Source organism: Primulina eburnea, chromosome 8, assembly GCF_022965805.1.
Source record: "Primulina eburnea isolate SZY01 chromosome 8, ASM2296580v1, whole genome shotgun sequence".
Lineage (NCBI taxonomy): Eukaryota > Viridiplantae > Streptophyta > Magnoliopsida > Lamiales > Gesneriaceae > Primulina > Primulina eburnea.
The window spans coordinates 20,231,726-20,257,310 of record NC_133108.1 but is presented as its reverse complement, the minus strand read 5'-3'; the positions used below and the strand labels follow the sequence as shown (position 1 = coordinate 20,257,310).

The 25,585-nt window shown below is 36.6% G+C and overlaps 1 long non-coding RNA gene across 4 annotated transcripts; it reads left to right on the top strand.

The window, feature by feature from the left end:
* The first annotated feature begins 3,873 nt into the window (after nt 1–3,873).
* LOC140839012 (uncharacterized) lies at nt 3,874–14,091 on the top strand. 4 transcript variants are annotated; one of them, XR_012119686.1, is made up of 3 exons: nt 3,874–4,119; nt 4,200–4,334; nt 13,858–14,091. It is a non-coding gene; the product is annotated as an uncharacterized lncRNA (long non-coding RNA). The 4 variants fall into 4 exon arrangements; XR_012119683.1 differs by lacking the exon at nt 13,858–14,091 and adding an exon at nt 12,171–13,381; XR_012119684.1 differs by lacking the exon at nt 13,858–14,091 and adding an exon at nt 7,581–7,612.
* Nucleotides 14,092–25,585: the final 11,494 nt, after the last annotated feature.

The following is a 25,585-nucleotide window of genomic DNA, read 5'->3' as shown; positions in this document are numbered from 1 at the left end:
AAAAAAGTTATGTTAAAAATTCGGATGTCAAAAACGTGAAATTTTACGTCTAAGGGTAAAACGGTCTTTGTACACCTAAAAATTAGTAAACGTCATGGCAGTGTCTTGAATACTATTTTATATGCTAATATGATTATTTTCAATGATTATGGATGTTTATATGTTAATTTGTCAATTTTAAATGTTTATGGATTTTTAAGACGTTAATATGTTTAATGTTTTATGATTTAATATGATAAAACATTATTTTAAATGTTTATTTTAAATATTTATGATATTAAAATGTTTATTTTAAAATATTCATAGATGTTTATGATTTTTAATATGTTAAGTTATGATTTTTAAATGTCTATGCTTTATATGATTTAAATTTGGGCATTTAAAAGACATGTTGCATACTTGGTTTCAAAATAAAAATGCTATTATATGCATGTTTTTATTAAGTGATGATAACATGTTGAAGGACGTGAAGGGATTGTGACTACTACATGTTGGAAATATCGTGAGGGTTATGGTCCCAGTGGGAACCCGACGATCGTATTTCTTTGGATATGGATACGAATATGAATACGAATACGAATATGTTAATACATTGGCAAGACCCAGTTGACCAGTGAGAGTGTCGCTGGTGTCCCCGCTGTCCATTACTGTGGTTTCTTTAGATGGATCCATCGCCCAATACGTTTAAAAATACGAGTCACAATCACCATCTGAATTCAACATACACGAATATGAATATGAATATGGATATGAATATGAATATGTTTATATGAAAATGTTTATGCATAAGATTATGAAAATATTTTTATGCATCATGAAAATGTTTACGAAAATGTTATGTTTTAAATATATGCATCTTCCAGAAAACGATATTTTAAGTACAAGTATTTTTCACTGTTATATGTTAAATATATTACGTATTACTTCTTATCAAGGATATGATGTATTGAGTCTTTAGACTCACTAGGTGTGATTGATGCAGGTGATATTGATTATGAATATGATAATGGAGGTCTTGATGGTTGACTTTGCTGGACTGAAGGTGCACATAACCTGAGGACCGACGCTAGTTTTCCGCACTAGTTATGATTTATGATTTCAAGTAATGTTAAAGATATTTTTGCGTCTTTTATTTATGTTATGAGAGATTTTTCGAGAGGTTATAATATGGGCAATACTTTTCAAATAGTGTTTTTATGTTGGTAAAACGTTTGACGATTTTATGTTTTAAAATATTTTCCTCTGGAATTTTAAACGGTGGTTGAATGTTTATTTTTAAAATGGTGACAAGATATTTTAAAGTATTTACATATATGTATATTTTTAATTATAGATATTAAAGAGAAAAAAAAAATTTGGCACGTTTTAAGAAAACGAGTAGTAGACGTTTCATTAATTAGCTCATTAATTATTTAGTTAGATTTACATGAGTCGAGCTCTTTGTTTGGGTCGAGCTCGACCCACTCCTCAGACTCTCGAGTCTCGACCCAGGTGTGAAGAACTCGACCCAAGTGAGTCGAGGTGCTGGGTCGAACTCTTCAAACGAAGAATGATAAATAAATAAATAAGAGCTCGACCCATTTTTTTTCAAATTTATTTAAAAAATAAAAAAAAGAGTGGGTCGAGCTCACTATGAGCTGGACCCACTCTTCTACATATTTTTTATTATTTTTTTATTTTCTAATTTCTTTTTTAAAATAAAAAAATTTAGAAGAGTGGCTCTTATAAATTTATTTATTTTTATTTAGTTTTTTTCTTTTTCTTATTACTCTTCTTATTGTGGGTAAAAGATTTTTTAAATGGCACATATAATATGTATAAATTTCATAATTTGTATAGCTTGACCCACTCTTCTTAATTTGTATAGATTTAATAAATAATACATATTATATGAACTTTTAATAAATTGATAGAATAACGTAAGAATGGATCGAGTTTTGTGGTCGAGTGGAGAAGGTTGGGTCGATTTGTATAGGTTGGGTCGAGTGAGTGGAGTTTGGGGTCTGGTTTAGGGTTCAGGGTTTGAGTCGATTTGGGGTCGAGTGGATAGAGTTGGTGGGTTTTGAGCTTTTCATATAATATATAATTGATATTTATGATGATCTATTTAAATATAATTAGAATGTATATGAAGCATATAAAAAATTTATAATTATGTAAACATTTTAATACGAGTTCTATAATATAATTTAATTAAGTTGTTAAAAAATTCATAACAATAGTGGAAATTTATGTTAAAAATGTATCATTTAGTCGAACCATGTGAGTTAAATATCGACTGAATATATAATGTATCTAAAATTTATAACAATAGTGAAACCTAAAAAATTCATAACAAATTTCACTCCAACTTGTTCACTCGAATGAATGTTTAATGTATCTCAATCGGTCGAGCTTTCATGTTATTCGGTGGGTCGAGCCACCTCCAAAAACTCCACTTTGGGTCGAGGTGGGTGGGTTTTGGGTCGAGCTCGACCCAACTAATTTTTTTTCAATTTTAATTTTCTAGAATGCTTAATTAGTACTATCATTAGTCAATTTACTAAGTGAATTTAATATTAATTTAAAATAATAAACATTCTTTGGGTCGATGAGCTCGACCTAGCTAATTTTATTTTAAATTTGATTTTCTAAATGCTTAATTAGTACTATCATTAGTCAATTTACTAAGTGAATTTATTATAAATTTAAAATAACAAACTAAAGAATGAGAATTAATTATATTTGAAAAAAAAAAATCAATGTTATAGATATCATAGTTTATGATGTACTAAATTATACTGATTATAATCCCTCGACAAAACTTTTTTTCTGTTATAGAATAGCTCGATCCAAGATAACAACTTGGGTCGAGCTCGAACCAAGCTGACCCTGGTCGATGAGTTGAGTTTATGGATCTTTTTGCTCTACCCACACGATCTTATCTTCGATCTAATGAATAGTTTTCATTGTGGTGTACTGAAATTATAAAATTCTAATCAAAACTGCTTAAATGGATCACATAAATTCAACTCAAAATCAATATAAAATACCAAATAATTGTTTTTATCCCAAATACTGGAACTATAAATAAGTATTATAAAATGGGTCTATCAGGGTCGAGTGGGTCGAGCGGGGGTAGAGTCTTTTGCATATTTCAAATGGGCAATGTGTTGAGTGAGTCGAGCATATGACATATTTCAAATGGACGTGGATCGAGCATGTGGTGTGAGTGGAGTTTGGGTATAGTGAGTTTTGTGCTTTTGTGTGGAGTGAGTGGAGTTTGGGTTGAGTTGTGTGCTTTTGGGTTGAGTTTGGTCAGAGTGGGTCGAGTGGGTGGATTTTGGGGCTTGAGGTTTGGGGTTTGGATCGAGTTTAGTTCGAATAAATAATTTGAGTGGTGGTTGAGTTTAATTGTTAAACATGTTAACATATAAATCATTTATATTTTAATTAAACATTTTCATATGAGATAATTAAATAAAAATTGATAATTAAAAGATACTGATTGAGTTTAAATAAAAATTAATACTTTTATAATATATAATATAATTGATATCTTATATGTAAATATTTTAATATGAGATATATATTATAATTTAAGTAAGTTGTTAAAAATATTCATAAAAATCACAATGTTATAACATTATCAAAAGTACTATCAAATGTAATATATAACTGACATCTCTTTTACGTTTCGTGGAAAAGTAAGTCTGCAGAAAAAAAATAATTATAAAAAATTAAAATTATTTTGTGATACAGTAAAAAGTTGGGTCGAGATTCAACCCAAACATCATGCTTCGACCCACCACTAATCAAGAAAATTAAATTTTAAATAGAGGATAAAAAAATAAATTACTCTCCGCTCTCATTTATTGAATAAACACGTAACGCTCCCATTTTCCTCCCCACCTATTTCTGCAGAACTCCCTCGGCCGCGAGAGAAACTTTTGTTCGGCCATTTCCAGATTTCAGTTTCAATTCAGCAAAATTGTCTATCGATAGGAGAGGAAGACAGAAGAGGAGCGAATTATCAGAGAATAATTTCAATTTCCTCGACTTAGAATCGATCAGGAAGCTAACTCTAACCTCTTCGCACAATCGAGCGCTGAACAGAGGATAATTCGGAGTGAAACGAAGGTGAGTGTGGGAATTCGATTGGATTCCTTGATGTTATAGTGAACCGAACAAACATTCTCAAGTTTATTTCTCTGATTCAGGTCGGCAGTTTCCGCTTATTCTCGGAAAATTTAATGAATCATTTGCAACTGTTTGGAGTTATGCAGATCAATATTAGTGCTCGAAGGGTTGAACTGCTGAGGGAATCGAGGTGGAGGATCAAACTTTAGCGGGCGGTAAGCATCGCTTCTCATTCGTGTTACCGCTCTATGGATTCGAATACTGCTGCTGTGGTTTTGTTTTAATACTTATTCCAGACTTAATAGTAACTATTTTTTTTGGCAATTTAATGGTGTATTCTGCCGCATAGGCTTAGAATTTACTCATTAAGTTTTTGAACCACTTTTGCCTCGAGCAGTTCCAAAATTGGCACCGACTGCCTGATTCGTTAGATAGTCAACTAAAGGAGTTTAACCCCAGGGCCCGGTTCATTTAAGTTGCAGCTGGGTAGAGTTAAAGAATTTAACTAAGAACACTAAGTGATGTAATCATCAAATGAATTTCTGTATTTCTCCCTTACCTTTCACATTTGCTGGGTACAAGGATGATGAATTATATTTTGACACCTAGCCTAAATTCTGTTCCACCGTTGCGATAAACTCTTCCAGAGTATTCCTTCAATTGTGTGTGGGTAAATATTCAAATATGCTAATGGACTTTCACTTTGGTGAACAAATAATCTGATGGGGTCAAATGCATGAGCCTATTCTGTGTGGGATTTGAACTTATCCATGAACCAAGACTAAACTTGTACAACCCTTCATACAAAGTCCCTTTGAGAAGAGCAACCTGTGTTGCTTGATCCTTCACCAAACAAAAAGGAGGATGAAATTAAAAAAAGACAAGGTTATCCTTGGCATATTTATTTACATTAAGTAGATTCTTGGTAATTTGAGGAACCCTGAGTAAATTAGTGAGCAGAAAAATGATAGGGGAAGAAGTAGAAAGAAACTTCGAGTGACCAACATGAGAAATTGACAGACCCGTGTCATTGCCCATGTGAACCTTACCACCTCCTGAATACTCGGAGCCGATGGAGAGGTTTCCAAGATCATGAGTAACATGGTGTAACGTACCAGAATCTGGAAACCACCAATCTTCACTTACTGCTTCAGAGTTTGAGGTGGTGACTGCCGCTGTGGGATACGGATGAGAGGTCGATTGTGGTTAAAAAAAGAGACTGTCAGAGGGGCCCTGTATACTGGGAATGAAATCTTTATCAAAACAATAGCATCAAATTTCAAAGACATGTCCAGGAACACCACAAATTTGAGGAGGCACTGGTGGATTCTCAAGGATGAAGACATCAAGTCCCAGACCCCGAACGCTCGCTAAAACTTGAAGATGCCACAAGAGAATTATCATCGCTTAGTTTAACCGAGTTTAGCTTGATTTACTGGGTCAACCAAAATGAAATTTGAATTTGTGGTGGTATTAGCAAAGGAGGGAGGGGATTCAATATTAGAATTGGCGTAAGCCATGGTGGCTCTGATACCACGTTAAAGAATTTAACGAAAAAAATAAATGATGAAATCATCAAATTAATTTCTGTATTTCTCCCTTATTGTTCACATTTACAGTGTACAAGTTTATGCTATATATACAATAAGATAATGAATCATATTTTGACACCTAGCCTAAATTATTTTCCCCGGTTGCAACAAACTATTCGAGATTATTCCTGCAACTGTGTGTGGATAAATTTTCAAATCTGCTAATGGACTTTTGGTGAACCAATAATCTAATGGGCTCAAATGCATGAGCCTGTTGTGTGTGGGCTTTAACAAATGCATGCGTCTGTTCTGCTTATCCATTATCTGGTAGCTTCCAATTTGTGTTTGAAGAACTAGGACAAGAGGAGATTTTAACAGTGGCTGTGATTGTTTTAGTTGAAGCAACTCACAAATAGCCTAGGTGCAAGGCAAGTGAAACTAAGGTATGAAATAAGGCTTCAATTGGCATTTAATTATCATGACTATGGAACTTTGAGATTGCGGTGAAGTCTAAAGAGGTATAGATTGGCTTTTGGGTTTGCACAATAGTGAAGATGCAGGTAATTTGTATTCTTAATTTAATAACAAATCAAATTCATGAATGTGTATAATGATGGTCGAATGTTTGCTAATTTGTTTTAGCTTTTATAACTTGTGGACTTGATTAGCATAATACGATAAGACACTCCTCGGTGCGAGTCATAGATATTTTTTCATCCAAATGTTTGGCTCGAATTCTACAATAATTGGAGTTAAAATAGTTATGTTGTCCATATCTTTTAATTCATTATTCCGTATTATAGATATTTCATCATCATCCTATGAGCCAAGTGGTGCCTAACAATATATGGATTGGACTTAAAATTAGTTATGTTATCCATATCTTTTAATTCATTATCCCATATTATAGATATTTTATTATCATTCCACGAGTCAAATGATACCTAATAGTTCATGGAGTTGTATTAATATTAGTATTGGGATTTAAGAGGCTAAAGAAATAAATGAAGGAAGAAAATGTGGCAACGAGTCATGAATGGGTCATCCTTCCATGATATAGAAAATGAGAACACTGGGAAATATTAGTGGACTGTTATGGGAACTTTGGGAAAATCACTAGATAATGATATAGGAAACATGTTAGCATGGGCTGGAAACTAAAGCTTGGGATAATCAATTGGAATTTTTAGAGCTCTATGCATCGAACTTAAGTATGTTTAGACTATAGAGATGGATACATGTGTGTAGAGCGAGTCAACATTGTTATACCTCTTGTCTCACATAGTAAAATTAAAGATTTAAAATGAATTTATAATGCGTTACGATAGACTTCTATAACAATTTGAGTTAATCATTTTCTTAAAGCGAGGACGAATATGAAGTAGTCTTAGGCGTGGCAAAATTGTATCAAAGATGGTCTCCGGCAAGGAACACCAGGAAATAAGCGCTATGCGGGGCCAAGTGCTACGTGCGTGAAAGCCACCTCTTGAACTTGCGGGGTAAGTGTTATATGACGGGAGCCACCTCTTAACTTGTAGTAGCCATCTCTAGATTCTCTGCGCTGAGAGATCGTGGAGTCAGGCCGACGTTCTGAAGGAGGGAAGATGGTGATACCTGTTGTCCCACACGGCAAAAATTAAAAATTTAAAATTAATTTATAATGAGCTACAATTGATTTCTGTAGCAACTTGAGTTAATCATTTTCGTAAAGTAAGGACGAATATGAAATACTTGCTATATGAGCTATTGTGCAATTACGCAGGCGCAGGCCCGAGCTCGGGTGTGACAAACATAGAGATGGAAATTTTAAATACATTAGGAATAAAAGGAAATAATAAATAATGAGTATAACAAAATAAAAAAATAATAATAATAGTAATTGAAATAAAGTAATAAGGATATTAATGATAATAAACCTCTAATTTTTAGATGATTCAGAATTCGAGGTCTATAGTGTGGGGACCCGGACGCTAACTCATTCCTTAACTGTCTTTAGGAATATTTAATCATATCTAATAAACAGGGTCTAAATATTTTTTTTTAAATGCAAAGCGGAAACGTAATGTAATTAAATTCAAATTACATAATAAACATAAACATACAAATATTGTATTATCTACAATATTCTAATTAGGTTCAACTACATATCGGTGCTGAATCCTAAGTTGCTTCTGAGCCCGGATCTCCACGCTATCTAATCCAGCCTCGTTCTTGTCCTGACCCCGCTTCTATCCCACCTGTTGCCATGCACACATACAAACAAGACAACAGCCGGATAACTCCGGTGAGAATTATATTCTCAGTATAAACCATGTATACATGCAGTCATATAAATCATATATAAGCATATAACAGACATTCATAACATGTATGAAAATCAGAACATACATCAATTATTCATAACATGTAACATAGTCAATATCAAGAATAATTCATGTTCTAAACATGTACCATCATCAGGAACATAAATGGACATGTACCATATTCAAGAACATAGATTAATATCAATCAATATAAATCGATATAACTGTCAGTCAGACTCGTGACTTTACGTTTTAGACTAGACTCAATCCTAGCCTAGGGATCCCGATTTCCAAATGTTGGCATTCCATATCGATCACCAGTATTAGAAGAAATTCCGATTCTATCCACATCGATATGGTATCGATCACCAGTAATAGAAAAAGCTCTGATTCTATCCACATCGAGATAGTATCGATCACCAGTAATAAAAGAAGCTCTGATTCTATCCACATCGATATAACATCGATTACCAGTAATAGAAGAAGCTCCGACTATCCACATCGATACCGTATCGATCACCAGTAATAGAAAAAGCTCTAATTCTATCCACATCGATAGCCAAACATCCGGTGACAGACTTTAACACTATCGCCAATTTACTATCTTGTGACATCGTGCAATGTGCCCGTTGCGATCCCGCCACTATCAGGTACTTCTGTCACAAGATCAGTCATCTAATACTTGCTATCTATCAATCAAGAAAACAAGTATATCAATTTATTCATTGCAAATATCTATACAATAAAATAAAGTATGTGATTTAGGGAAATTCGAGTCAAACCTCACTCGAGTTGTGCAATCCCAACTCAACATTAATTTATACCTTTATCTTCTCGTTCTGACGAAGATGAAGTTCTGAAGTCAATTCTGTCCATTTCCAATCTGGCAATGACAATCGAATAGGTATAATATCAATACACAACTCAATTCAACACCTGTTCTGATCAATATTCAAATCGAAATATACTCTGATCACTATCGAATCAAGATACAATCTAAATCAATACCGAATCTGATCAATATCAATCAACTGATGTTTTGACGGCATAACAATACAGTCTCGATAACCCCGTCAGTCCAAACATCACAAATATAATACCAGACTTCGTAATCAGTATCAGTACAACTCATACTCTCAATAACAATACACATATGATATGAAATCTCAGTCAAATTGAATCCAAAAATCATAATAATTCCATAAACAGTCCGTCCTTCATTCTGATTTCAAATATACGATGTCTACTGTATCAGAAACACTATATATGATTCGTATTCAATTCTGACAACCTCATAATTTCAAACGATATCTAAACGTAACAAAACTTACGTTCAGTTGTAGCTGTCGTCGCTAGGAATACGGTACTGTACTCGGATTCGAAAGCAAACGGACGGATTGCTCCCAAAAGGCGTAGGGATTTTCTACAATCTTACTAAAACCTTTCTCGCTTCCTTCGTTTCCTTTTTCCTTCTTCTGAAGAAATTTGCATGTTTATATATATATATATATATATCACGCATGCAGCAAGGCAAGTGGCCTGCTCCTTCGAGTAACACGTCTCGCGCATATGCGCGACATCTTTCGGCGCATATGCGCGAGACAATTTCTCGGCGCGTGTGTCTCGGCATCTCTCGCGCAGACGCGCGCCTTCCGTCGCGCATGTGCGCCGAACTCACTGCCCTGCTCGCGCATGTGCGCCGTTCACGTCGCGCATATGCGCCGAGCACTTCCTTAGGCTACTGGACACCTCGCGTATATGCGCGCCCATACGCCGCGCATATGGCGCGCATATGCGCGGGGTCTTCTGTCCACTTCGCGCATGGCTCGCGCATCACGTCGCGCATGTGCGCGAATACACCTCCTTGCACATATATTTCGCGTTTGTTCTCACTTTTCCCGGTCCACTCCGTTCCGTCTATAATTACCTTGATTAATCAATAAATCATTTCAGATTAATCTCAGATTACGGTAATTATACCTAAATCATTTCAGATTACGGTAATCAAATTCTCGAGCCTTACATTTCTCTCCCTCTAAGATATGATTTCGTCCCCGAAATCACAAACAATCAACTCAGATAAAGAAAGGAATGTATAACGAAATCAATCAGAACTTATCTCAGTGACATTAATTCTGAACATCGCTACTTCATCAGACTCTGTCTTCCAGATAATCTTTTTGATGCTTTGTCAGCTCTATTGTAGTTCTATTCTGGATTATTTTTCTTTCCCGGATCTTGACTCCAAACGGGAATAATCGTTTCAAGAAGTATAATATCATAATATAACTTTATTCTGATAGAATCAATCACAAACTATTGGCTATACCATATCCGTATATACTACTCAACAGTTCATAACAAACCAAAACCATCAGCTGTTATCACATCTGTTTATCTCAGTCAAGAATATATTCATTCTTCAACCTTAAATACCAATAATCATCGTCCGACGTTGGCTTATTTAATGTCAAATTTCGAGCTATCTTCATTTGTTTCTGATTCCATCGCATTTTCGATATCAGATCTCTGATCCTATCAGATTCAGTCTCAAGTATTATCGAAATATAAATCTCCATACTACGGAAATTGACAGTTCTCACTGTACAACATCTCAATACTCATCTGATAGCCCTCGTTGTACGAAAATTCATAAATGACAATCAATCATGTCAACTAGTGCTAAAATCCAGCACTACAGTTCCTGGATATCCTCCAGTAGGTAGATAGTTCGCTCCGACTATCTTTCAATCTGTAATTCATAGATGAAAAATCATGCTATACATTCTGCCAAAAGTACAAAATCAACCAAAAATCATGGTATAATATAATCAATTCTGGCATTTAATACCATCTAACCTCTGTTTCTGATATACCTCTCAGTCGTCTGGTCATATTTGTACGTCATCCTGTAAAATATAACATAGGCAGATTTGAACAATCGTTCAATCATAACCACATACTGATACAATTCATTTGTGAAAAAGCAACTATTTTACTCTCTCCTCGTAAGCATATTCCTCCCGCCATGGGGATATAACATTGGAGTTAGACAATTGTCTTTTTTTTTTTGGTTACAATATAGTTGGGATTTTTGTTTTGACGTGGATTCAAAATTACTTCTCTCCTCTATTGCTGTAAGTTTTTCCCACTACACCACAAGGGCAGTGGCAGTTAACCATTTGTTTTCCTATAATGACATGGTCTAGTTTAATAAGAGATCACGAAAATACAATGCTGGATTGGAGTATTGCTGGACGTCGGATTTGTATAACATTTGTTAATTCATTCTTTACGACATCCTAAAACCACTTTTGAATTTTGTATTGCAATTTTCCTAGAAATCAGCTCTTTGTCCTTTTAAAGGTTGATGTTTTCGTAGTTATTAAAAGTCCAAACTGTATGTCTATGCTCAAGGCTCGTCGAGGCTCGACCTTTGCGTCTTGACTCTTGATAATGTTCAATTTTCAATGAAGCCAACTATTTAACCATAAAGCCCGAGGCTTTGTGCACTTCAAAAGCTCAAGGCTGAATGTTAAGCACATTGAAATCCACAATGAAATGCAAAATAACGAGCATCATTTTTCATGTTTTGTTCATATACTTGGACAATTAATAAAAAAATTTCCACCACTTCTATGCTCTGCCCTATTACTCCTGATTGCTCCTGGACGACAAGTTGTCACTCGGTTACATACTAAAAATATTTTTTTTATTCTTTAATAATTCGTAAAGTATGCATTGCATCATATTTTCGTCATATATTTAGATCTTAGCATATTAATTCAGGGTGCTTTAATAAAAATAAAGCGTGTGCCTCGTCTTGTGACTTGCGCCTAAGCTCTTCGATACTTAGCATATTAATTTAGGGTGCTTTAATAAAAATAAAGCGTCTGCCTCGTCTTGTGACTTGCGTCTAAGCCCTGCGATACTTAGCATATTAATTTAAGGTGCTTTATTAAAATAAAGAGTGTGCCTCGTCTTGTGACTTGCACCTAAACTCTAATACTTATGAGCTTTAGTGCCCGTTGTGCTTCTAGTAACTACGGTCATTTTTCGCTGAACCTGTTTATTGAGAAGAAATTATTGGGGACTAATTCAGCCAAGCACAAGTCCGAGACGACAAGTCTTATTACAATTACAGTTGATTCTTTTGTATCAATCGCTCTGATCTCGTTGAGTCTCATTAAATTTTGGTATTTGTACTCTAATGCAGTTTCTAGCAATGAATTCAAGCTCATCTAATACGAGGAATAAGAAAAAATTCTTATCTCCACCCAAAACCGAGCAATTATCATATGACAATCGTCAGAATATCCAAAAACCCGTGGTACCTATAGGACCTCGTTTTCAAGCCGATTTGCCTACATTCATTGGCCCTTCTTACAAGAAATTAGATACTTCACGTTGGTTAGGAACCAAAGTTTGGCCAATCAAGAACACAAATATGCCAAAAATTATGAGTTTCAATGGAAATAGGGCCTCTAAAGTAAAGTTGAACCCCATTGGGAAAGGAGGAGCCGGTACTTGTTCATGCCATGTTCCCGGATCTTCTGAATGCGTTAAAACGCATAAAGCTAAGGAAAAGATGAAGCTACAAATTGAACTTGGCGCTGCCTTTTGGGAGTGGAAATTCGATGAAATGGGAGAAGGTGCGTCTCAGAATTGGACTGCTAATGAAAAGAAAAAGTTCGACTCTATTTTGGGAATGAATTTCCCAAAGAAAAGTGATTGGTTATTGAAAAACGCCTTAAAAGCTTTGCCAAACAAGAAAATGGAGGCCATTATCAGCTACTACTTCAACGTATTTGTTCCTAAGCAGATGAGCATGAAAATCAAGTCGAGCCGAAACCCATTAGAGATCACTACAGATGATGAGGATATAGAGGAAAATATTTCTAGCCATAGTCGTCCCAAAAAGAGGTCGAAAATCAAATCTCATTCACCTAAGAGAAGATACTTGACAGGAGTAAGATGAAAAAATACGAGTAAATAATCATTTCCCTGCGTTGGATGCTAGTTTCCATATTTTGTGGCTACATTTTTTACATTGAAAACTCGATTTCTTTCATTTTCCTTATGGCTCAAAATTGCATAAAATTGAAGGCAATGTATGGATGCATGTGGGAAATGATGATTTTGGACGATAATCCCATCTTTTGTGAAGTTGTCTATAGTGCACAACTTGCTGTATTCGTCCTAATGTCCTTAAAACAAGGGTTTGGTATCTTGGATTTTGAAGGTATGAATATTTTCCCTGCCAGTCTGTCTTTTTTATGATCAATGTTCTAAATAACGTAAAGCGTTATGGTCAAGTTTTAAGCTTTACACTTAAGTGGGTTTAGTATGAGATTGAGCGTGAACAAACGTTTTTAGTTTTTATTATAGTTTTGATTATATCAAGTCAATTAATAGGGTAAATAAACATAAACATGCAAAGTTTAAGAATAAATTTTCAAGTTAGCAAAAACATGTCTCAAAATAACAAATTGTGTGAAGTAAAACTTTTGGTGATCTCTTTTGGATCATTTATCTCGCTCTTATTCACAAAGTTAAATTTTATAAAAAGTAAAAATGTAACATGAAATTTTATCTAAAAAATTGTGTTTTTCACATTTTGTTTTCATGTTTCTCACGCTTAATATGGTTAACCGAATGATTGAATGTTAATCAACATTTTTATTCTAAGCGAAATTTTTTCCACATGTTTCATGTTTAATTTGGGTTTTTTGGGTTTTTTTAGAACACTTCTTTTGACCATTACTCTCTAATGGATCAGCTTTTTCTTTTGGCTCTAAGGAAGTTCAATTTATTCCTAGATCGGCAAGTTAGGGGTACCCAATATTATATTTCTATACAAAGACAATGGCCTTGGTGATTCAAGAATGTCCAAATACTTTCAGGAAACTTCGTATATTAATATACTGCCTCATGCTGGACTACCACCAAATTGGAGGTTTTGAATTATCAAAAAATGGATCGTGGTATAAGATAATTTCGGAAAAAGCGTCAACCTCAAACTCAACAAAAATAGAACCTAGACGGTGGAAAGTCCAACGATTTAAGTGCATGACTACCATTACAAAGTCTCGTAAGGATGCAATCTCTTGTTCAATTCCTGAGATTGAACGATGATTAGAGAAAATCTAATTTTAATTTTAATTTTTGAGAACTACGGAAGATTCTATGTACCAATACAAAATATGACAAAAATAATTAGCATTTCTGACGCGAATCCGAGTACGATGAGAAGCAAACACGATTATCGAAATCGCACCCTCAACTCAATAACAAACAAGGATCGATTGTGTTGTCCCGATCTTTTGAAACAAGTAACGATGTGTGATATTCACCTCTAAGAAATTAATTCTTAGCAACAAACATCAACGAGGATAACAATTGAATCAAGAACTAACCTTCAAAGAACGATGCCTATGACAATCCGTGCGAGAAACAATCGACAAACGCCACAAAGATAAAATCTTTGATAAGTTTGATTTATGTTGTGAAGAACAAATCCATGCCTTCAAAGTTGAGATAAAACTCAATAATTATCATTCATCTGAATTGTGTCTCGTTCTTGGTCATTACCAGGTTTAAATAATTGATACAACCCATAAAAAGTAGTGTAAAAGCATTAAAATAAAGTAACTAGCAAATTTGACACGGAAGTGCGTGCGGCAGCGCGAGATTACGCGCGGGGGCGCGCAATATTCTGCCTTGTTTTCTTCCCTGGGCGCGCGGTAGCGCCGGATCACGCGCGAGGGCGCGCGCTATACTGCATTTCTGCAGCACCCGGCGCGCGGTGGCGCGACTTCTGGCGCTATGGCGCGCGCGCTACTGCATTTCTGCAGCACCCGGCGCGCGGTGGCACAACTTCTGGCGCGGGCGCGCGCGCTGTTCTGCCTGGTGCGCGCGGTCGCGCCGCTTCTGGTGCTGGCGCGCGCGCTGTTCTGCTCTTCTGTGCTAGCGCGTGCTGCTGCACTGCTTCTGGCGTGCGCACAGTTCTGCCCATCTGCGCTAGCGCATGCTGCTGCTTCTGCACATCTGCGCTAGCACATGCTGCTGCACTGGTTCTCTCGGGCCATTTTCTGCACCCACATACTTGGTTGTTTGGGACTACTTCATAAGCTTCCAATTCATCCTCTACTTGATTGTGATGCAACCCGAATCCCTCGGGCCTTGTTTCCAAGCTTTCATTGGTTGGATGAAAGGTAAAATTCAACATCGTCAATTGTCCTCTCGGGATTGGTTCTTGGAACGCATAGTAGCTGGCTAGATTCATATCATACTCCCCTTCTTCAAAAAGATTTGTCCTCAAATCTTGTTTACCTGCACAAAAATGAAGCAAGTTAGTAATAACAAGGATGATATTATCAACATGCTTACCTTTAAGCTCAAGATTGTAGACGCTATCATTTATTCGCTCCATCATAACTGGAAACCCCAACTTCACGGTCGCCTTTCCTATGTATTCATCAACCTCACCAATCATCAAATAACAAATGACATCAAATAATAAAATATCACAAAGGATCACAAATATAAGATTTCTCCCTTTTTTAGACCTAGTTAACACAAAAATTAAGTTCAAACACTCGTAAATCCATAATTCACTAGGAATAAGATATAATTGATGCAACACATAAGAATCAAACTTAGATGCCCTTTTCCCATATCCAATGCACCCTTCACTACACCTTTTAACATACCTCTTCATATGCAACCAACACATATAATCATGAATTATGTCAAAGATAAAGACACCACAATATGCATCATTAGCACTTAACTCATGCAATGAATTTAGAATAAACAATTTATCCTCCTTAAAATTGTATTCATTATGATCATAAAAATTCTTATGTGCAATGCATGTTTTACAATTCCACTCAATATAACTCCTCATATGCAACCATAGTAAAAATTCATGCATCATATCTATGGATCTAGTTACTTCATGGCTACCAATTAAAAACATGTCATGTGCCTCAATATCAAGCAACAACTCATGCAATGGATATAAGATGAAAAATTTATTTTCTTTAAATAGGTATTCATCATGAACAAAGAAATAATCATGTTCATCCTTGCACATCTCAAAACCATCAAACAAGCATAAATCATGCAAATAGAACACCCTAAATGTACTATGCATGTAATCATTTAACACTTCATGAAGATTTAAGCATAATGCATACCATTCATGGCCATGACTAAGTTTTATCAATTTAAAAGCTTTTGAGAAATCAAAATCAGTAACATTTGAACTAAACTCGATCAATGCCACACCACTCTCACCTCCATGACTCCTCGACAAAAACGCTAATTCAAAGTTAGATCCTTTGGACATCACATTTTTGACACTCACTCCAAATTCTTGAATACAACACAACAACGAATTAAGATAAAGACGAAAGTAATACCTCATGGTTTTTGCGTTGGCAACTAACCTTACATCACCTTTCTTAGTTCCAAATTCATATGGATCATCCCATTGTATTCTCACACCAATAACACTATCTTGCCTCCTCATCATGACTTCATCAGATTCCTGCAAAGAAGAATTAACATCGCTCGGGATTGAACCGGCTATATCATAACAATGACAATAAACCACTTTGTACAAAGGTACTTTAAAGGGTTTATTAAAAAATACACAAGTCTCAACCTCACTCTTTTTACTCTTTTGGGCCTTTAATTCATTTTTCTTTTCTTTTTCTTTGGCCTCTTTTTCTTTTCCATTTATCTCATCATTTTCTTCTTTTGTTCTTTCTATGGTCATCTCACTCTTTTGTTCACTCATTCTTTCGACCATATTAATTTCTTTTTCACTCTTTTCAATAAATTTCAATTGATCATCAAGAATTTCTTTTCGTGTCAATTGATCAAAAGAAATATGTTTTTCTTCAAATGTTTTGAGCAACAACGTTTCTTCTTGCCTACTCTCCTCCTCCTTAGTCGACAAATCACACACTTCTTTCCCAACTAATGATTGAATCCCCACTGTATATTGTTCAACAGCATCCAACTCACTAACTAGTGGAATAACATTATCTTCAACTCTATTAATCACCTCCTCAAATTCATGTTCAACTTCAGAAATCAATGGAGTACCAATCTCCTCAATTCTCTCAACCTCCATTTAGATTCAACATCAATGCTTACTTCAAATCCACATTCGACTACATCCTTAGGTTCACATTCAACTCTAGAATCCATTACATTCACCTCACTAACTAGTGGAATAACATCATCTTCAACGTTATTAATCACCACCTCAAGTTCATGATCAAATTCACCAACAATCTCAAGTTCAGATTTATGTTCAACAACAACCTCTACATCCACTTGAGATTCAATATCAACCACAACATCAACTTCCATTTGAGATTTAAGCTCAACTGGCGATTTTACTACAGTAAATTCCTCACGTCGACATTGACTGATATTATGTCCAAACTCTAGACACCAAACACATTGAATATCATAAGTACTAACATTTGAAATTTTAGATGTACCTTGATACCCACGTTTAAAAACCAACTTCTCTTCACTCGACATTCGCGCGGTTTTCAATAACTCCTTCCACGAGTCACTTCCATGCTTACCACTCGATTTGCACTTTCTATCATCACCCGTTACCAAGTGTGATGCTCCACTCTCCTTGACTCTCCTAGCCCAATCAACTTCACGTTTCGACTCCTTTATTGGACTAGCAATCATTTTCTCTTTCAATCTCGTCCGCCAATTAGATGTCAAAGATTCCCTATCCACATCACGTTCACTTCTTCTATTCTCCTCACATCGCCTATCATCATCACGATGCAAATACAACGATCTATCGCCTCCAAATCTTCTACTTCGCCTATCATCATCATATTGTATATCATCATAATGATCCACTTGTAAAGCTCTATTCCCACCAATTCTATTAACTCGTCTTTTTCCATCATCTTGCATATTATACTTTTCCACTCCTTCACTCCGTCTATACCTGTCACGTAGAGGCTTTAACTCTTTCTCCCATTTCCTATCCAACCTTCTCAAATCATAATCATTTTCTTCCTTTTCAACTCTACCCAAACCTTTAGGCTTAGATTTATTTTCACTAGTGCTAACCTCAAGCCTATCAAACCTCTCACGTAAATGCTCCATTTCGGTCCTCATTATCCTACTAAAATCCCCAAACAACGTCTCTATTTGGACCTTAGACAACCCCGACTTCGAAATATCTCCTACTTTCCTCTCCATTTTAATTTCAGATTTTTTACCTGCAATAAAATGTTAGTAGAAATAAAAGATATTCCTCACCCAAATTCTCACTGGTCACTCCAATGAAAAATCACTCGACTTTTTTTTTTTTTCACTACAAAATACTCACCGTTCACTCCAAAGAAATAACGCTCGCACTCAAGTGTTTTTCACTCGAATTTGATAGTTCTTTCGAAGGTGTGCTCAATCTTTATATTTTTTTTTTATCAAACTTACAAGATTCAACTTGTGAACACTTGCAACTGTCTCACTTGGACTACACAAAAACAAGAACGATAGAATAACGAGATCTTACAACAATACAAAGGATAACACGGATCTGACAAACAGAATCGAAATTTTAGAAAGATCTTGAATAACAAGAACAGATAACACAGATCTGAAAACAGAAACGAAGGAATAACACAGATCTTGAAATAGAACAAAGGATGACACAAATTTGATAACAGAATGAATTTTTGTTTTTGTTTTTGATAGATAGAACAATAGAAACACAAGGATAACACAGATCTGATAACAGAACGGAATTTTGTTTTTTTGTTTTGATTTTTAGACAGATCTGAAAATAACAATAACAAAGGATAACTTACTTGAGTTCAATGAGCCAAAGCTCTGATACCAAATGATACGAATCCGAGTACGATGAGAAGCAAACACGATTATCGAAATCACACCCTCAACTCAATAACAAACAAGGATCGATTGTGTTGTCCCGATCTTTTGAAACAAGTAACGATGTGTGATATTCACCTCTAAGAAATTAATTCTTAGCAACAAACATCAACGAGGATAACAATTGAATCAAGAACGAACCTTCAAAGAACGATGTCTGTGACAATCCGTGCGAGAAACAATCGACAAACGCCACAAAGATAAAATCTTTGATAAGTTTGATTTATGTTGTGAAGAACAAATCCATGCCTTCAAAGTTGAGATAAAACTCAATAATTATCATTCATCTGAATTGTGTCTCGTTCTTGGTCATTACCAGGTTTAAATAATTGATACAACCCATAAAAAGTAGTGTAAAAGCATTAAAATAAAGTAACTAGCAAATTTGACACGGAAGTGCGCGCGGCAGCGCGAGATTACGCGCGGGGGCGCGCAATATTCTGCCTTGTTTTCTTCCCTGGGCGCGCGGTAGCGCCGGATCACGCGCGAGGGCGCGCGCTATACTGCATTTCTGCAGCACCCGGCGCGCGGTGGCGCGACTTCTGGCGCTATGGCGCGCGCGCTACTGCATTTCTGCAGCACCCGGCGCGCGGTGGCACAACTTCTGGCGCGGGCGCGCGCGCTGTTCTGCCTGGTGCGCGCGGTCGCGCCGCTTCTGGTGCTGGCGCCCGCGCTGTTCTGCTCTTCTGTGCTAGCGCGTGCTGCTGCACTGCTTCTGGCGTGCGCACAGTTCTGCCCATCTGCGCTAGCGCATGCTGCTGCTTCTGTACATCTGCGCTAGCACGTGCTGCTGCACTGGTTCTCTCGGGCCATTTTCTGCACCCACATACTTGGTTGTTTGGGACTACTTCATAAGCTTCCAATTCATCCTCTACTTGATTGTGATGCAACCCGAACCCCTCGGGCCTTGTTTCCAAGCTTTCATTGGTTGGATGAAAGGTAAAATTCAACATCTTCAATTGTCCTCTCGGGATTGGTTCTTGGAACGCATAGTAGCTGGCTAGATTCATATCAATTTCTTATAGTAACCTATCATGCCTATTTCATAGCTCATACGTGATCAACTATTGAAGATTAGTGTGTTAGCAATTCTAAACCTACAAACCTAACTTCACTATGGGTCCTATTACTCCACCTCAATGTCATATCAAAATTGTAAAACTCTTCCCATAATCATACTCCCACAAAACAAATTTTCTCGAAGTCCTCCAATTAATACATCATTCTATATATTTTTTATTATATCTATTTCAATTTATATACTGTCATACATATATTTCTAGAATATTCATGTTAATTTTTAATATTATATTTTTTTTTGAATTTAATATTTTATACATTTCTTTTAAGATCGGAAAAATAGTTTAGAGAGGAGGTGAATAAACTTTTTAAGAAACGGACGTTTTTAAATTTGTTTACAATCGTTTTTCGGCGGTTGAAACATTTTTCGAACGGTTAGAAATGTGAACCACTTAAAAAGTGCGGAAGACGATTCGGAATTTTTAATGATAGCTACAACCGGTTGGGTAGCTGTTAACAAGAAACAGTTCAAAATGTAAGATATTGTAGACATTAAAGAGAGGGATTTTATGGATGTTCGGAGATAAAACTCCTACGTTACCTTTTCTTCATTTCCTGGTATGATTCTACTAAAAGACTTTGGCTTTACAAACTGTTGCAACAGTCCACTTCAATCAGGACTTATCACACAGCCTGTGTTGGATATACCTAGGACAACTGGGGGATATAATACTATTTGGGTGATAGTTGATCAGCCCACTAAGTCAGCACACTTTCTATCGATCGAGAAGACTTTCACCATGACTCAGTACGCAGAGCTGTAAATCAGAGAGATAGTCAGATTGCATGTGATTCCAGTATCCATCGTGTCAGACATGGACCCGAGATTCACGTCTGTATTGTGGAAGAGTCTTAATCAGGCATTGAGTACCAAGTTGTTATTCAGTACAGTTTTTCATCCGCAGACCGACGGATAGTCAGAGAGAGTGATTCAGATTTTGGAGGACCTACTCAGAGCTTGAATGGTCGACTTCTAGGGCAGTTGAGAGCCGAAATTACCTCTCATGGAGTTCACGTACAACAACATCCATTAGGCATCTATTTGTATGGCTCCATATGAGGTACTTTACGAGAGGAAGTTTAGGTCACCAATTTATTGGGATGAGGTAAGAGAAAGAGCAGAGTTGGGACCAGACATTGTCAGTCAGACTGCAGAGTTAGTGGTCAAGATCTGGGACAGGATGAGGACCGCTCAGAGCCGACAAAAGGGTTATGAAGATCAGCGGCGCAGGGATCTAGAGTTTACGGAGGGCGATCATGTGTTCGTGAAGGTCGCACTGATGAAGGGTGTGACGAGATTTAGGTTGAAGGGAAAACTCAGTCCTAGATTCATAGGACCATTTGAGATCCTAGAGAGAGTTGAGAACTAGTTTACAAAGTTGCATTACTGCCGAATCTGAAGGGAGTTCATAATGTGTTCCACGTCTCGATGCTGTGGAAGTATATGTCGAACCCTTCGCATGTACTGAATTATGGGCCACTACAGTTGACGCCAAACGTGTCTTTCGAGAAGAGACCCACTCAGATATTGGATAGGCAAGAGAGGAGGCTCCAGAACAAGGTGATCCAAATGGTAAAGGTCAAGTGGCTGAATCATTCAGAGGATGAGGCTACTTGGGAGACCGAGACCGAGATCGAGATCGAGATGAGGAGTCGCTACCCGCAGTTATTCGGTATGTTTTAAATTTCGAGGATAAAATTGTATATAAGGGGGGAAGAATTGTATTGTCTAGGAAATTCGAGCTACGTAACATGACTGCATGCAATCTAGGATTTTAATAAAATACGTGTTTAATTATTTTAATGCATTAAATTTATGATTATTGCATGAACATGTGTTTTATTCCATGGTTTATTAGGGTTTCATGAATTAAGGCTTTTATTAGTATTTCGCGCTCGAACGAGGAACGAAGACCAGAGATAAATTAAGGAAAAATATTTTTATTAAATAATTATTTTTATTTATTTAATATATGGTCTAATTAAAGGTGATTTTAAAAAAATGGGCCTTGGTAGGGTATTTTTACTCGTTGGGTCATATTTTAAACCAATACGCAAAATTTAGCGAGTCGGGAGATTTTTTGAGGGTTCGAGCAATAATTTAAAAAACGTACCTAAACGAAATATTTTTCGGGAATGTTTTTGGGCTTAATGGTATTATTTACTGCATAATGGGCTCAAAATTCTACTTAATCTCATTATTTGAAAATTAAAGGCCCGTTATACTCTAATTATTATATTTAATTTATCATCCAAAAACCCTAAACCTACCCTAACACATTTCGGCCGCCCCCTTCTCCCATTCAGCAGTAATTTCGAATTACTCCAGCAGCTAGCCTTCAAAATTCTTTCATGTTTTGCATATAAATCCTTCACCGTCTCTCTGTTGCAAGTTCTACGCGTTGGTATCAAGGTTTTCGAGCGTAAAAACGCAAAGACACTTCTATATCTCGTTTTTCTCTTCATTCACATCAATTTATGTTGGTTTGTATGGTTTTGCCTAATAAATTTTAGTTGTATCATGTTTTGTTAGTTTGGTACGATTATGACACGAAATGTGAATTTTTCTTTATACGTAACAAATGTCCTTGATGTGTTTGTGTAAGGGGCTGCTATATCACGGTTTTAAGGGTCTTTTCATGTCAAGAACTGAGGCTTCAAGGTGTTGGATTCGGTCAGAGGTCGAGCTTTGGTGAGGGCCGATCGGGTCTTGGAGGAACTAGGATTCATGGGCGATCGGGTGAAGGGAAATGAAGACCACGGCCATGAAAGGATGAACCAGGCCGTGGTGCGGACCTCGGTGGGTCCAAGCCTTGGTCTAGGGAGGTCCATGCATAGCTGGTCTCGGTTGGAAGGAAGATCGTAGGGGCTAGCCGTGATTTAGTGTTGAATGATCAGGTTTCGGGCTTGCATCGTGTGGATCTCGTTTGCTGCATGCACGGGGCTGAGGGCAGTGCTTAGCTCGGTCCAGGAGGGTCCAGAGGTGAGCTAGGAGTGGTTGTTTCGAGGCTGGTCCGGTCTAGTTTGGGCTAGGATCGAGTTCTTGAGGGTTAGGTGTAACTAGGGTTTTCGGTGCATGTGTGCAGAATATTCCAGCGATGTTTCAGCTGCTTGCGAGGGTCTTAAATGGCTGGAATTGGGTTGTTTATGGGCTGGTAGTGTGTGATTAAAATTTGAGAATGTTTGGTTAAGTTTCATATTGATTCGGGTTCAAACCGGTACTCCGTTCCAAGTGTTAAAACGAATCTTAAAAGTTACGGAAGAAGCTCGAGGTTACGTATAGGAAATGATTATAATTGTGTTTTGAGGTGTTAATAATCTTGGTTGGCTTCGGGTCGAAATTTTGAGGTCTATGGATAAAATGGTCAATTAGGGCTTCCAGGGTCAAAATGGTTATTTTTCAGCCATGTCGAGTTGGCGGTCATAGCAGCTCCTTGAACAAAGAAAAATTGCATGTTTAAAATATATATAATTGATAGGATTGGTTTAAAGGAAGAAAAATGTTTAGAAGGGGGGGGGGGGGGGGTGGGGTTTAATAAACACTTACGATTTTCATTACTTTTTCGACTGATGAGTCAGTTTAGTGATAAACTGATACTCGAGAACTTGTAAAGTCAATATCAATCAGTTAACAAATAATGTACGGAAACAAACTGACTGATATATAGAATATAAACTGAAATACGAAGACACAATATTTTATAAATGTTCAGAGATTTCAAACATTCCTACGTCACTCCTTCTATCTCAGGGATATGATATCCACTAAAAGACTTTGATCGATACAAATGATTGTACAGAAACCCACTTCAGTTTTGGATTTAACAATGCCAAACTGAAACTCTCAGTTACAAACTCGTTTACAGTACTCAATAGAACTAAAGTAATCTAACACAACTGATTTCTACAAGATCGAATGTTACAGTTTGTGTTGAAAGCTCGAATTATAGCCTGAAAGCTATGAATGTATACAATAAGTGTGATATTCGATGTTTACAAGGATTTCAGCAGAGTAATTGAATCGATAGATGTTCTGAGTTCAATGATTCAAAAGTTCCAGAATTCTTCTTCAGTTGCTATTATAGGCTTCCTTCCAACGGTAATATTAAATAAAATTTGAACCTTTTTATCCGTTTCATGCCACGTCAACATTCTTCTGACAGTCGTACACTACAGCTTTTCTGAAATGCTGCAATGGCACTACTTGTTGTAGTCAGCTTTTGTCGGTTGAATGTCTTAACTGATGACGTGTACAACTGATGGATCGGCTGATTGAATGTAGTCGATAAATTCACAACTCTTTGTAGTAACAGATCTGTTCCAACTGATCAGTCAGTTGTCTGTGTAGTTCAGTTGCTGGTTCAGTTGCCTTCGAAAATCTGCGTATTATCCTTCAATTAATGGCAACCGATAGTTTGCATATTTTAGATCAGTTTAGATGCTCAGTTTGTCAAACATCTGAAATTCAGTTTCCAACAATTTCTCCTTTTTAGGTGTTTGACAAAACTCAGAAAGTAATAACTGAAACTAATCAACTGAACTCATTATAGATAAAATAACTCGTTCAATGTACAGCTTCATGCAAAGAATAAATAATTTTCTAACTGAAATAATCTTCAAAAAATCTTCTATTTCTTCTTGATCAACTTTGAAGATTTTTCTGGCTGATCTTTTCCTTCTTCTTGTTCTTCCCCCTTTTTGTCAAAATCATAAACTTTTTTGGATATGATCCACACATCTGAGGAGAGGTTTGATAATGCATTCATCAGGATATCTTGTAGTAAATCCATTCTTTTGGAGACAGCGCTTTCCAGAAAATCAAGACGTCTTCTGACCAAGGCTTGAGTCTGCAAATGAGCTTCAGCTGACACTCTGTCTTTTCGAAGTTCTTCCATTTGAAAGAATAATGAATTTACGTCCTTCTGGATTTGCTGCAGTTTTTCCATGGTATTGTCCTTTATAGAATCGAATCTCATTGTGTGCAAAAATTGGGTTGAATTGATATCAGAAATGGAAATCATTACGCCGACGAGGTTGGTATGAATAACCTGAATTTCTTGAAACAAAGATTCAGTTTCTATTGTAATTCCAGGAGACATGGCTCCAGAAGTTTATGGTTCCTGCTCCTGTTCTCTTGATTGAAGATTACCAATGCCCCGTCAGTTGTTTCAGTTACATAGTGGACCATTTCTGAGGTAGCCTCTGGTATGGCTTCTTGTGGAGGCTGAGGAGAAGAAGAGGTCGGAACAACATTAGAGTCTAACAGTTCTTCAGATGGTTGATCAGTTGAAATAGTAGTTGTTACTTGAACTGGTTGCTCAGCTGATTCTTCAGTTGTTTGAACAACTGAAATCAGGGTAGGCTGTACAGCTGGCACGTCTTCAGATAAAGTTTGTTCAGTCATGGCGGATGACAGAACTGATTCTTCAGTTCTTGTAAAAACTACCTGTTCAGTTGTGGCAGTCAACTGAACTGGCTATTCAGTTGGTGAAAGAGTAGCTTGAGAAACTAGCTCTTCAGTTGCAAATAGTTCTTCAACTACTTCAGTAGAAGTCTGTTGAATCTCAGAGGCAACTGATTTAATGACTTCATCAATGTTTTCCA